Raw genomic sequence first — 11,659 nt, forward strand, 5'->3', positions numbered from 1 at the left:
TCTGGACACGACCCTGAACAGGGCACTTTAGAATCCGCACTTTAGAATCCGCAGTCCAGCAAATTCCTTTAAGAGTTAGTCTGATGACTGCAGCACAGCCTGTGTTTGTGTGTGATCCTTTTAAAAAGTTCCAGAGAAGTATTCCAGTCTGAGCAGGTATCACACGGGGTTTCTTGCTGCTACATTTTCCAAATAGAGTAGAGGAGCATGTCCTGCTTGGAGCAATGGGGACTTCCTGATGTTCAGTCAAAGGGATTTTTTTAAAAAATGGCTGCCCTCAGGTAAACACTTGCCAGGTCAATTCAAAACATTCATTTGTATTACTACTACTCCTCCCTCTCCTGCTACCAGTGCCATCATGATACTTAGTATTCACATAGGACTTGAGGATGTTCAGATTGCCTCACATTCGTTAGTCCAAAAGAAAACCAGGAGCAGAGTTGGCTAGAAACCTGTGGGCTACCGAAAGACATGTCACCACCCTTCCTCATTTTCGAGCAGTTCAAAGCTGTCAGGGTTTTCGCTAATGCACATGTATCCTTCCAGGACTTGGATATTGTCCTGCCAGAGAACTCATCATTTGCAAGAAGGTGGGGTTTTCTAAATTGGTAGCTGTGAGTTCCTAACTCATCAGCAATTGGAAAGAGAATAGAAAAGAAAGACTCATATGGTGGATTTTTACCGAAACTAAGCTGGAAAACATGAAGGAAATTATAGACTCTGTGGTGTTTTTTCCATAACAGTAGAGATATATGGTGGGGTGGTTTTGGTAGTACTTTCATTCCCATAATTCCTGGAATGCCACTTTTATTAGAACCCTGAAACTACTGGACACTGTCTTCTCTTGGTGTAGTTAGGAGGAATATGTCGTTCTGTCTATAAACAGCTTCAAAGTATGAAAGACAATGTGTTGGTAAACTAAAGTACGGCTAGCTGGAACTGCACAAACACGTTGGCTCCTAGATTGGAATTTACATCTGCATACCAAAATTAACAAAAAGTCTGAAAAATTTCCCTGAGATAGATTGGACATGCCAGCAGGAGAGCCATCATCACATTCCACATGTTGTTGTTCTTGTTGTTTTCAAAAAGTGAATACAGCCATTGGGATTATATTGTTGGAGAAGCAGCGATAACTCTTCTCTCTGGCCCTTGTCCCAGTTTAAAACCCATCTTGCTCAATACTGCATTTTTATTTTTATTTTGCGCTAGGGAGGGTTACAGATAACTCACATGTTTTACCCCACATGGCAAACAGTAGATTTGATGGGACAAGTTAAACCAGAGGAAATTACACAAGGGAGCCATCTCCACATAACAGTTTCAAATTGCCGTCTCACTGCATTTACCTTGCTTAAAAACAACACAGGAGAACTGATCATGGATCCCCCAACTTCACATCCAGTTTGCACCTCTGTGTACAAATGCATGTGTCTATGTGTTATTTTGTAATCACTTGCTGCTGTTCTATGTCCATTGCCTCACCAGTCACACAAAGACTTACCTACGTCTTGCTTCCCTAATCAGATGGAGTTTCAAGATTCAATGAAAAACAAGGAGGAGTGGATGTGATCCAAGCTGAGTAATCATTTACACTAATGTTTCAGAAACATCCTTTTGTTGCCAAGCCACCTACCCCTTTTAATCATTGTGTTAGAGACAAAGGATTCACATTGGATATTCACTGTGAGCCAATAATAGGCCGGCTTTACCTCAGAGAGACATTGCTGTATGTTCCACCTATGATGCTGTGGTTGCTATGGTATGTCCTTGTTCTTTTTGCTGAATGGCACAGCAGAAGATCACGTACAATTCTGCTTACATGAGCAATCCACAAAGTACACTGGGCCAGACTGTAACATGCAGACAAGCCGCATCCCTGTGGTAAACTTACTGCTTTTTCCCAGTCTCCATGAAATGCAGGGCAAGTCTGCAACAAGGAACCATTTCAAGTTTCTAAAAAGATTGGAATGGGATGAAGCTTACCTTCCACATAACCATCCTTTGCCATCTTAAACTACTGTGACAAAGTCACAACTGATTAAATGACCCCTTTGCTCCTGGCAGCCATGACACCGTCTGGCTTAGTGCCCTGCTTGTGGGAAAGAAGGTCAACTGATTCACTCAGTTTGAAGCACAGTCTGCCAGTTTTTGCACTCCACTGGCGCAGTGGCACTTTTGTGTTGACAGCAAATGAACCGGATCATGCATTCTGGGGAGAGGGCTCCTCCCATCCCACTCTTATTTTATCCTCACAGCCACCATGTGAGAGAAAGTGACTGGCCCAAGATCACTAGACTGCATGGATTTTGCAATTCTCACTCCTACATGGACTGCCAGTGGCTGGTATCTCGCTGATCACAAAGAGGAAACCATCATGTGCAAGCAGAAGAAACTGGTACGATAATCAAGGCTATTCTCACAGACAGACAGACAGACAGAGAGACAGTAAAAAGGCCGCTTGAGCTTTACTGTCAAGCAGAAGCAGTCAAAGCCAATCTCCTAAGGCTCAGGCAGTGGATCCTAGGAACTCAAGGATGGGACTTGTCAATGCAGAAGAAAGAGATTATAATATATTGAATCTGAAGGAAACATACTGAACCAACAAAGCATATTCTTGCATTTGAGAACTAGGGAGAAGCAGGAACCTGTGGAAAACAGCTTGGTTGCCCTGCTTGTCTCAGGACCTTGAAACTTCAGGTCAAACACTCAGGGCCAAGAGGCACATTAGGTCATTCACACTTTGTTTTTTAAAAGTGTGCTTAAATGAGCCTCTTTTATTCTGCAGAAAATGCAGCTGCAGGGCACAGGTCTGTAATGGAATGGAATGGAAGTTGCTCAAACCACACAAGGTTAATGCCACACAAAATGTGGGGAATTACTCAAGACAGGTTCTAAAAAATGAAAAAATGAAAATACTGCAGAACTGTTCCTGATAAAACATCAGATTTTTATTTTTTATTTTTGCATTAGCAGGAAAAAAAATAGTTTGATGATATTATATGGAATCAAGCAATGTCTTCCATTGCTATCGTGCCATAAATGGAAGTGCATACCTGTAAGGACCCTTGCTATGGTCCCTCACAATCTCCTACTGCCCCCACAAGTCCTCCAATATGTTTGATGTGGTATGTTGCTCTTGATGTGGTATGTTGCAGATGAAATGAAAAGTGGCTGCATTTGGATCATCATATATGACGTAGCTGTGATTCCTGCATCACAAGGGATTGGACTTGAAGGCCCTAGAGGTCCCTTCCAATGCTACTGTTCTGTGATTCTATGATTTGTCTGTGACAACGTATTGACAAAATAGAATACAGCTCTGACTTAATGCACTCTCTCTCTCTTTAATCACTCACACATTTAATGAAAACCCATGTATCTACAAGTTACATGACAGAAAGAAAAATTGTGAAGAACACGTTTCCTTTGGGTGCTAATGTTTATATGCATAAAAGTTATTTTCCCTCCACGGGGAAATGTTCTGAGTATACTCCAAATATACATTCTGAGAAAAATTGTACCACACGATTCTGTGACATTTGTAGCATGCCTGCAAAAAAGTATGCAGTGACCTCAGAGCCAGCCTTCAATCAGAAGTCCCTTGGCCCCTCATAAAATTACATTTCCCTGGAGGGCCTTCACAGTTAAACCATAGTTACCCTGTGCTGTAGCAGAGACAAGCTCTTGCATCAGCCAAGCACATCAATATGTGCAACTAAAACTTATGTCCCTTCTTATATGAGCTTGTTTATATCTTTAAAATGAAAAGGTTTTAATGTTGCTTAAAAAACTAGTGAGAAAATGCAATTTCAGCATTCCTTCAGAGATGATGGAAAATGTGCACTTGTTTTGCCAAGACTCTGAATTGTTATTGACTATAAGACCAACAAATCAATACTGCGTTAGAGGGAAGCGGGGGAAATGCTATATGGGTATATGTTTGAAAGGCTTCAAACTTTTTTTTTAGCATAAACTTTGATGTGTGTTGTACTTCCATTTTTTTAATCCTAACTGCAGCCACTGTCTTACTCAAACAAGAGGATGCTTAAGATTATATGAAGGAAATGATTTGTTTTGCAATTCCCACAGCTGTTGCAATTTACTTTCCCAAGAGTTCACCAGATGAAAATATAATTCAGTCTGTCCACTTATATACTAGACATGGTTCCTGTGGATAACAGCTTTTTCTGGATAATAAATACATAAGTTGCTACAGATGACAATAGATGTGGCTATTACCCAAATTGTTCATGTACAGTGCAAAAGCTGTTTATGTCATATTGTCCGGTATAAGATGATTGCTTCCTTAGAGCTCCACTAGATGGGTTGTGGAAGGACCTTACCTGGCTGATTTCCTATAGCAAGGCCACATTCCCTTTGTGGGGTGGGGGGGCACATACTCACATGCCCCTCTTGGGCTACAAACTTGATTCAACACCTGGTCTCCCGCCATCATGTCTAGTTCAGCCCTTTGCTGCCTTCTGGATCAAAAGCAGTTGCTTCACCAAAGTTGGTAAACTGTGGGTTAGACAAGATAACTGTTAGATGGATTTGCTCCTGGTTGACCAACAGAACCCAAGAGTGGTCACTAATGGCTCCTTGTCATCCTGGGGAAAAAGGGGCAAATGGGGTGCCACAGGGCTCTGTCCTGGGCCATTGTTGTTCAACATATTTATAAATGACTTGGATGAAAGTATTGAGGGGATGCTCACCAAATTTGCAGTGCTCTGCTGGATCAAGCCAATGGCCCACATAGTCCAGCACCCTGTGGTCACTATGGCCAATCAGATACCCATGGGAAGCCAGCAAGCAGGACCCTCTCTAACTGCAACTCCCAGCAACTGGTGTTCAGATGCACACAGCCATTGACAAATAAGTCCATTGGGTTTCCAGGATTGAGTTTGCAGGATTAGAGACCTACTTCTTTCCCCCTCTGATGTGGCAAATAGCAGCCTAAGGAGGTGATCTTAATCAGGAGAATGACCCAAAGAAAGGGGTTTTAAAACAGTCTCTCCAGCTCCTGAACATGCACCAGCAAAAAGAGTGCCCTGTCTCAGCTGCAGAAGGACAAATGTGTTTTGAAAGACCAGTCTCTGAAGCACAGATGTTTGTTGCTTTGTATGCAAATATAGATAGATAGATAGATTCTTTATTGTCATTACACAAGTGCAACATTGCACAAGTGCAACGAAATTGGATGCCATCCCTTAAAAACAACAAAAGCAAAACAACAACAACAACCAAACAAACCACATTCCAGCCACACCCACACCCACACCCATCAAACTCCCAGGTCACACTATCGAGTTACTGCATTTAAGAAGGCCACAGCTCTTGGATAGAAACTATTTTTCAGTCTATTTGTCCTTGACTTGATGTTTCTGTATCTCCTGCCAGAAGGCAGTAGTACAAACAGACTGTGTCCCGGGTGAGATGCATCCTGCAGGATATTGTTTGCTTTCCTAAGACAACGGGAACCGTACAGTTCTTCCAAAGATGGGAGGGGATGACCAATAATCCTTTGGGCTGTGGTTATGACCTTCTGGAGCACCTTCCTCTTCCTAGCTGTACAGCTGGAGAACCAGGCACAAATACAGTATGTGAGAATGCTCTCTATGGAGCCTCGGTAGAAGGACACCAGCAGTCTCTCACTCAGATTGTTCTTCTTTAAAAGTCTGAGGAAATAAATTCTCTGCTGGGCCTTCTTCACCAGAGCAGTGGTATTTGCGCTCCAAGTCATGCCCTGATCGATAGTCACTCCCAAAAACCTGAATTCCGCCACCCTCTCCACCCGTTCCCCATTGATATACAAGGGCTGAATGTCCGCCTTTTTTTTCCTGTAATCCACCACCAATTCCTTGGTCTTAGTCGTATTAAGAGCCAGATTGTTCTCTCCACACCAAGCACAAAGCCGCTCCACCTCGTCCCGATATCCTGCGAGCTCTGGTTTAAATTTAGTCCTCTGTGACTATTGGCTGATGATACCTCCCAGTTTTAGATGCTTGACTTAAACACAAGAGACAAAGAGAAAAATTCACAGAAACCCTGCAAGATGTTAGCACCATTCTTTTTTTAAGACTATGTGTGAGGAACGTGACATCCTTCCATCCCCCCAGACATATTTTAGATGATACAAATCAGCAGTATTCTGTTACACTGATACTGCCGTGATGGCTGTGTTGAATGACAAGCAAGAGAAAATGTATTTAAGGGCTCACTAAACTCAAAATTGTTCTGCCGTTTCAAAATGCCTGCATGGTCTTTGGCTGGGCTCACTCACAGCAATACTCAAGGCTCATTGTTTGTTCTTGAAAACTGATTACATTTGGTAATAGCCAGTGTTAATTTGGCAGTTCACCGATGCTTTAACCTACTTTGAGTGGCAGTACAAAGGAACCCTGGTTTTATGATCTTTTTAGCAGCGCATTCTGGAATGTCAAAAAATAATGTTTACTCTGCAACAAATTAATTCACAGCCATTAATTTTATCTGTGTCGGGCTTATTAAAAATCCTCATCTTGTGATGGCTGAGTAGGCATCTGTACACATGAAATATTTGGAACACAGGAAGCTGTCCTGTACCAGGACAGGCAATTTGCCCATTTAGCCCAGTCTTGTTTCTGATTCAGAGACACTGTTATGCCATCCTGTATAAGTGGAAATGCCAGGGCTTGAACTTGGGACTTTTTGCATGCAAACCATGTGCTTTACCCTGAACTATTTGGTGGCATGCCTTTCCTATCACAGTGAAGATTAACATTTCAGACCAAGGCTGCGTACACATGACATTTTATTCTGGAATCAGTGGAGACGGAGCACTTCTATTCCTACATAGTTTGTATGCAATCGACATCTATTGCACGTTTTCTACAGCTGAAAAGTGCTTATTGAAAAACAATTTTATTCTGAAAATAAGTGGTCATTTTGCAGCGTCTGCATTACTCCACAGTGTTTCCATTTGAAAACAGATGTAAGCTATTGCAGAATCAATAAGGTTTCCTACCCCTGCACAACTTAAGCCCTAGATATGTGAAAGACAGCTTGCTTTCCTAGAGACCATCTCAGGTGTTAGATTACCAGAGAGAACCCTCTTCACCGTCCCACCACCCTGAGAAGTTTGGGGTGGAGGCCACTCAGGAGAGGGCATTTTTTGTGGCACTTTCTGTCTTTGCTAAACACATAACTCATTGCCTGGCCTTTGACATCTGAGGTGTATTTTTAGGGTCCACTCTTTGCTGTCTACTGTAATTTGTTTTATACTGTTTTTGCCTTGTGGTGAAGGGCGGAGGGGGGAGAGATGAAATAATAACAACAGTAACAGCTTCTGAATGAGTTGTTTGCCATAAACAGAATCTTCAAGAAGTGTGTGGCCGATGGGAAGGTGATTTTTTTCAGCAAGATTTTCAGCACCAGAAGTTTGGTTCCTTCCATGACTGCTTTTCCTTTGAAAGCAAAGTGACCATGATTTTTTCCAAACATGAATAAAGTAGCAATAGCTTGGGCCTAAACAAAATCCAACATAAAGAACAGCAACATTTAGTAAACAGTGGGGGGATTTTTTAATCCCCCAGCCCAGCCTTCCACCAAAAAGTCACTATTCTTCAACCTAATCTGCTTTCAGACTTCACACTGAAAGTCAGCATATTTTATTTATAGGTATTCCTTTGCAGCTGTTCCATGAGGGGAAATCTTAAGGTTGCAAACAGGTGGATGAGCCCCTGCAATTGTCAAGCACTAGAAAAGGACATGATATTGTCACTTAGGGAATGGTATTAATCATCTGGTAACCTTCTAACTGCAGGTTAATTCTTTCTCATCTGTGAGGGAGTGAAGTACTTTTGCTCCAGCCTTGGAAGCAATTTTCCCTTGTGGCATTATTGATAACCCCTGCATATCAAAGCACCAATTAATTACCAGAAGTATATTTTTGCTAACTCCTTATTTGTTTCCCTGCTTAAAGCACATTATCTATCTGAAACAAAGGGAATTAATTTGGGATCAGGCTGAATATATTTACTGAGTTTGGAACTTGGCCAAACCATAGAGTTAAGAACATTTGACTCTTCTGAAAACAACCTCCCTACCAGTCTTATTTTGCAAACTAATGATGTTGCGGGTCTTTTATTATCTAAGGCTGAAGACGGGTGTAATCATCAAACAGTGAAGGCAGCATTGTGGTAGCAGTATTTAAATGTTAGAGTTGTATACCAAAAACAAAATTTGAATCGCACTTGACTTTTATGTAGTTGGGAATGAAGGCTGGAGGTTAAGAAAGGGCTTCACCAAAAAGATGGATTGTCCGTAGTTGGTCCTATTCCTGAGTCCATTGAAATTTTCTTGGTTCTTTCCTTTTTATTGCATTTTTCTATTGTCTTTTTTTTTAAAAGTGTTTGTTCCTGGTGATGGAAGGAAGGAAGGAAGGAAGGAAGGAAGGAAGGAAGGAAGGAAGGAACATAGGAAACTGCCTTAAACCAAGTCAGACCATTGTTCTATCCAGCTCAGTATTGTCTTCATTGATTTGCAGTAGTCCTCCATTTTTCAGAATTTCCAGTATTTCCCAGTCCCACCTGCAGATGCCAGGGGGTAAATCTGGCACTTTCTTCATGCAAAAGCATCTTCTCTACCCTTGAGCTATGGCCCTTCCATCAGTATGGCACATAAAGTCTGGTTTGTCTGCTTATGAATGAAGATTGTGCGGGCTGAATATCTGAAATTGATATTATTTTTGTTGTTGTTGTTGTTTTGTTGTTGTTGTTGTTACTACTACTATTTTCAAACTGGACAATAATGAAATTGTGAGTTCCACTACTATTCATGCTGTTGTCATCTCTGCCTCTCTGCAGTCTACAGTACTTCCAACTAAAAAAGGATTTCTCATGCCCACCCCCTATGTACACACATTCAAATTACTTTCTGGAGATCTAAAAAACTTCCTTTGCAGAAATCTTCCTTTGTATTAAACAGAACAGCTGCTTTTTGCCTCAGGTAAGCAGAACCCAACAAACAGATGTAATACAAAAAGCCATCTCAGAAAAGTCATCACAGTTCAACAACCATGCTAGTTGCCTTGCAGTGTTGAATCTGCTATAATCCGAAACCAGGAATTTAGTTTATCAATGCTGAGCTACAACACACAGTCACTGTGCATTTTTGAGGCTTCACTTCTATGCAGATACACTTACCAGGAGTAAGCCTGAATGAACTCAGAGGAACTTAACAGAGCAATCCAAACTATAGGAAGCTGATTTAATATACAGCAGGATAAATCATACTGGTGTAATTTGCCCCTGTTCCAAACTCTGTTCAGCAGCAAGGCTGAGTGAACTAGCCCAAACCTGAAAGAGCGGAAACAAGCATTAAAAAAAGAAGAGAGAGTTTTACTTACACCACACTTTTTTGACAGTGTAACTTCTTCTGGGTTGCTAGGTCAAGTTTGGAATAGGAGCAAGTCTCAAGCCATCTTGCCCTGGTGAGCTGCCAAATTCTGCACCAGCTGGTTCCCAAACTGTCTTCAGAGGCAGCCCCATGTAGAATGTGTTGCAGTACAGAAGTTAAACTATCCCTGTCCAGATAGGGGCACAGCTGAGCCGATGGAAGTTCCTCTGGGCCACTGAGGCCACCTGAGTCTCAAATGGCAGCAATGGCTCCAGAAGTACCCAAAGTTGTGTACCTGCTCCTTCAGAGGGAGTGTAACCCCATCAAGGGGAGGCCACCTCCCAGCCAGCCAGTCTAGGGAACCACCCACTAACAGTGTGTCAGTCTCATCTGGACTGAGCTTCAGTTTGTTGGTTCTCATCCAGTCCATTACTGAGCTGAGACAATGCTTCAGCACATCCACTGCCACACCTGCAGATATAAAGGAGAAGTAGAGCTGAAATAGGAATGGATATATGTACATTACTGTAATTTGCATGCATAAATGTGGTCACCTGTCTTCCTCTCTAGACTGACAGGGGCACAGGCCCATGGCCCAAATGTTATCAAAGTTTGCATATGCAAATCTATATGTATAGATGCATATTTAAGTCAACTTTCTGATGGAAAAAAACAAATCTAGTTCATGCTAACTGGGAAAACTCTGAGCTATGGTGTACCAACATGATTTTATGGGCTCAGTACATTACATATGCCCCCACAATCTACTGGCAACAAATTCTGCTTATGTACATAAAAATAAGTCTTGTTCAGCATCTAACATGACTTATTCCTCCCAGTTTTTTTCCTCTTTCTCTCCCTCGCACACAATTTTCCTTCCCCACCCTGTCCAGCAATTGTATGTACTTAAAAGCGCTGAAGCTTTGTAAAAGTGGGAAAGCAGAAAGAGGTGAAGGCACAGTTGTGCTAATACACTGATTAAGTCTCTCATTAGCTGATAGGGAAGTTTTTCTAATGAGCCATAATAATAAGCACCAAATGAGACAGTTCTTTCTTTTTTGAGTCACCCAGCCACTGTGTTTACTTAGCCAGTGCACAGAGCTTGAAGCTACTGTCATTTATAGTTTATATTGATCTATCGCATCGCCGATGTTTTCCCTGTTAGGAACCTAGATAATAGCTTCACACACTTTACATTTCATTGGATGAAGAGGTCTCTTCAGCTGAAGTATTGACATATAGAATATAGCAAAGAAAATGAATCTATTTCATTATTATTTAAGACAATGACAATTAACTGTTCTTCCTTATTATGTAGAGTTTAGCCCTTTTCACGTGTTAGGGATCCACAGCGACCTCTGTGGTCCTCCAGTTGTTGCTGGACTTCAACTCCCATCAGCCCCAATCAGCATGGCCAATAGTCAAGGATGTTGGGAGCTGTAGTTTATCAACACCTGGATGACCATAGGTTACCCCATCCCTAGTTAACACTAGTGAGCACTAGTTCCACCTCTGTTCACCTTCCAGTTTGTGGAGGGCAACATTGTCAAAAGGGCATGTCTTGTACTTGTGGAAGCTCTTTGCATGTGTCTGCATTGCTTTCCCCTTTTTCAAGCTTATGTTCCTACATCTAAAATTGACCAGTATCTTCAAGAGATATACATACTTAACATCTCCCATAGCTTCTCTCTCCTGACCAATGGCTGCTTAGAGTTTAGCCATTAAAAAATGAGGTCCATGTGCACCATACCATTTGTTGACTCAGAAAAGATTCTGCACACACAACAGCTAGTTCTCTATCTAGCTAGGGATACTATTTATAGTGTCCTGAGATTATAACTACATTAGGACCAAAAAAAAGTGCAGGAAAATGTTTCATGAAATCTAGTGTGAATAATGGTTCTTGAAACAGATTAAGGGCTTGGCTAATAGTCAGCCATTGTGCGGTTCCAACCTTACATTCTTCTGCACTTTTTTGGTCCTAGCGCTTCAGCAATCCATATTACACGCTCCATATGATAAAGATATGCTCCAACAAGTATTCTTGCTGAATAGTGCAGCTTCTCAGTTAAGGCAAAAATGAGCCATTCTTCAGAAGTTCGCCGGCATGTTCTGTGTTATTATAATAAACCATGTTCAAACAATCTAAATATGGGGGTGGGGGGACATGGATTGGAACAAGCAAATTATATCACCTGTGGTTAAATATTTTGAACCTCTAGAGCCACAGGTCAAAGCCTGCTCAAGGCACATTCTTAATAGATTCTGTAGTATTATAAAC

The sequence above is a fragment of the Podarcis gaigeae genome (assembly GCF_964106915.1).
Source record: "Podarcis gaigeae genome assembly, chromosome: 3".
In the NCBI taxonomy this organism is placed as follows: Eukaryota; Metazoa; Chordata; class Lepidosauria; order Squamata; family Lacertidae; genus Podarcis; species Podarcis gaigeae.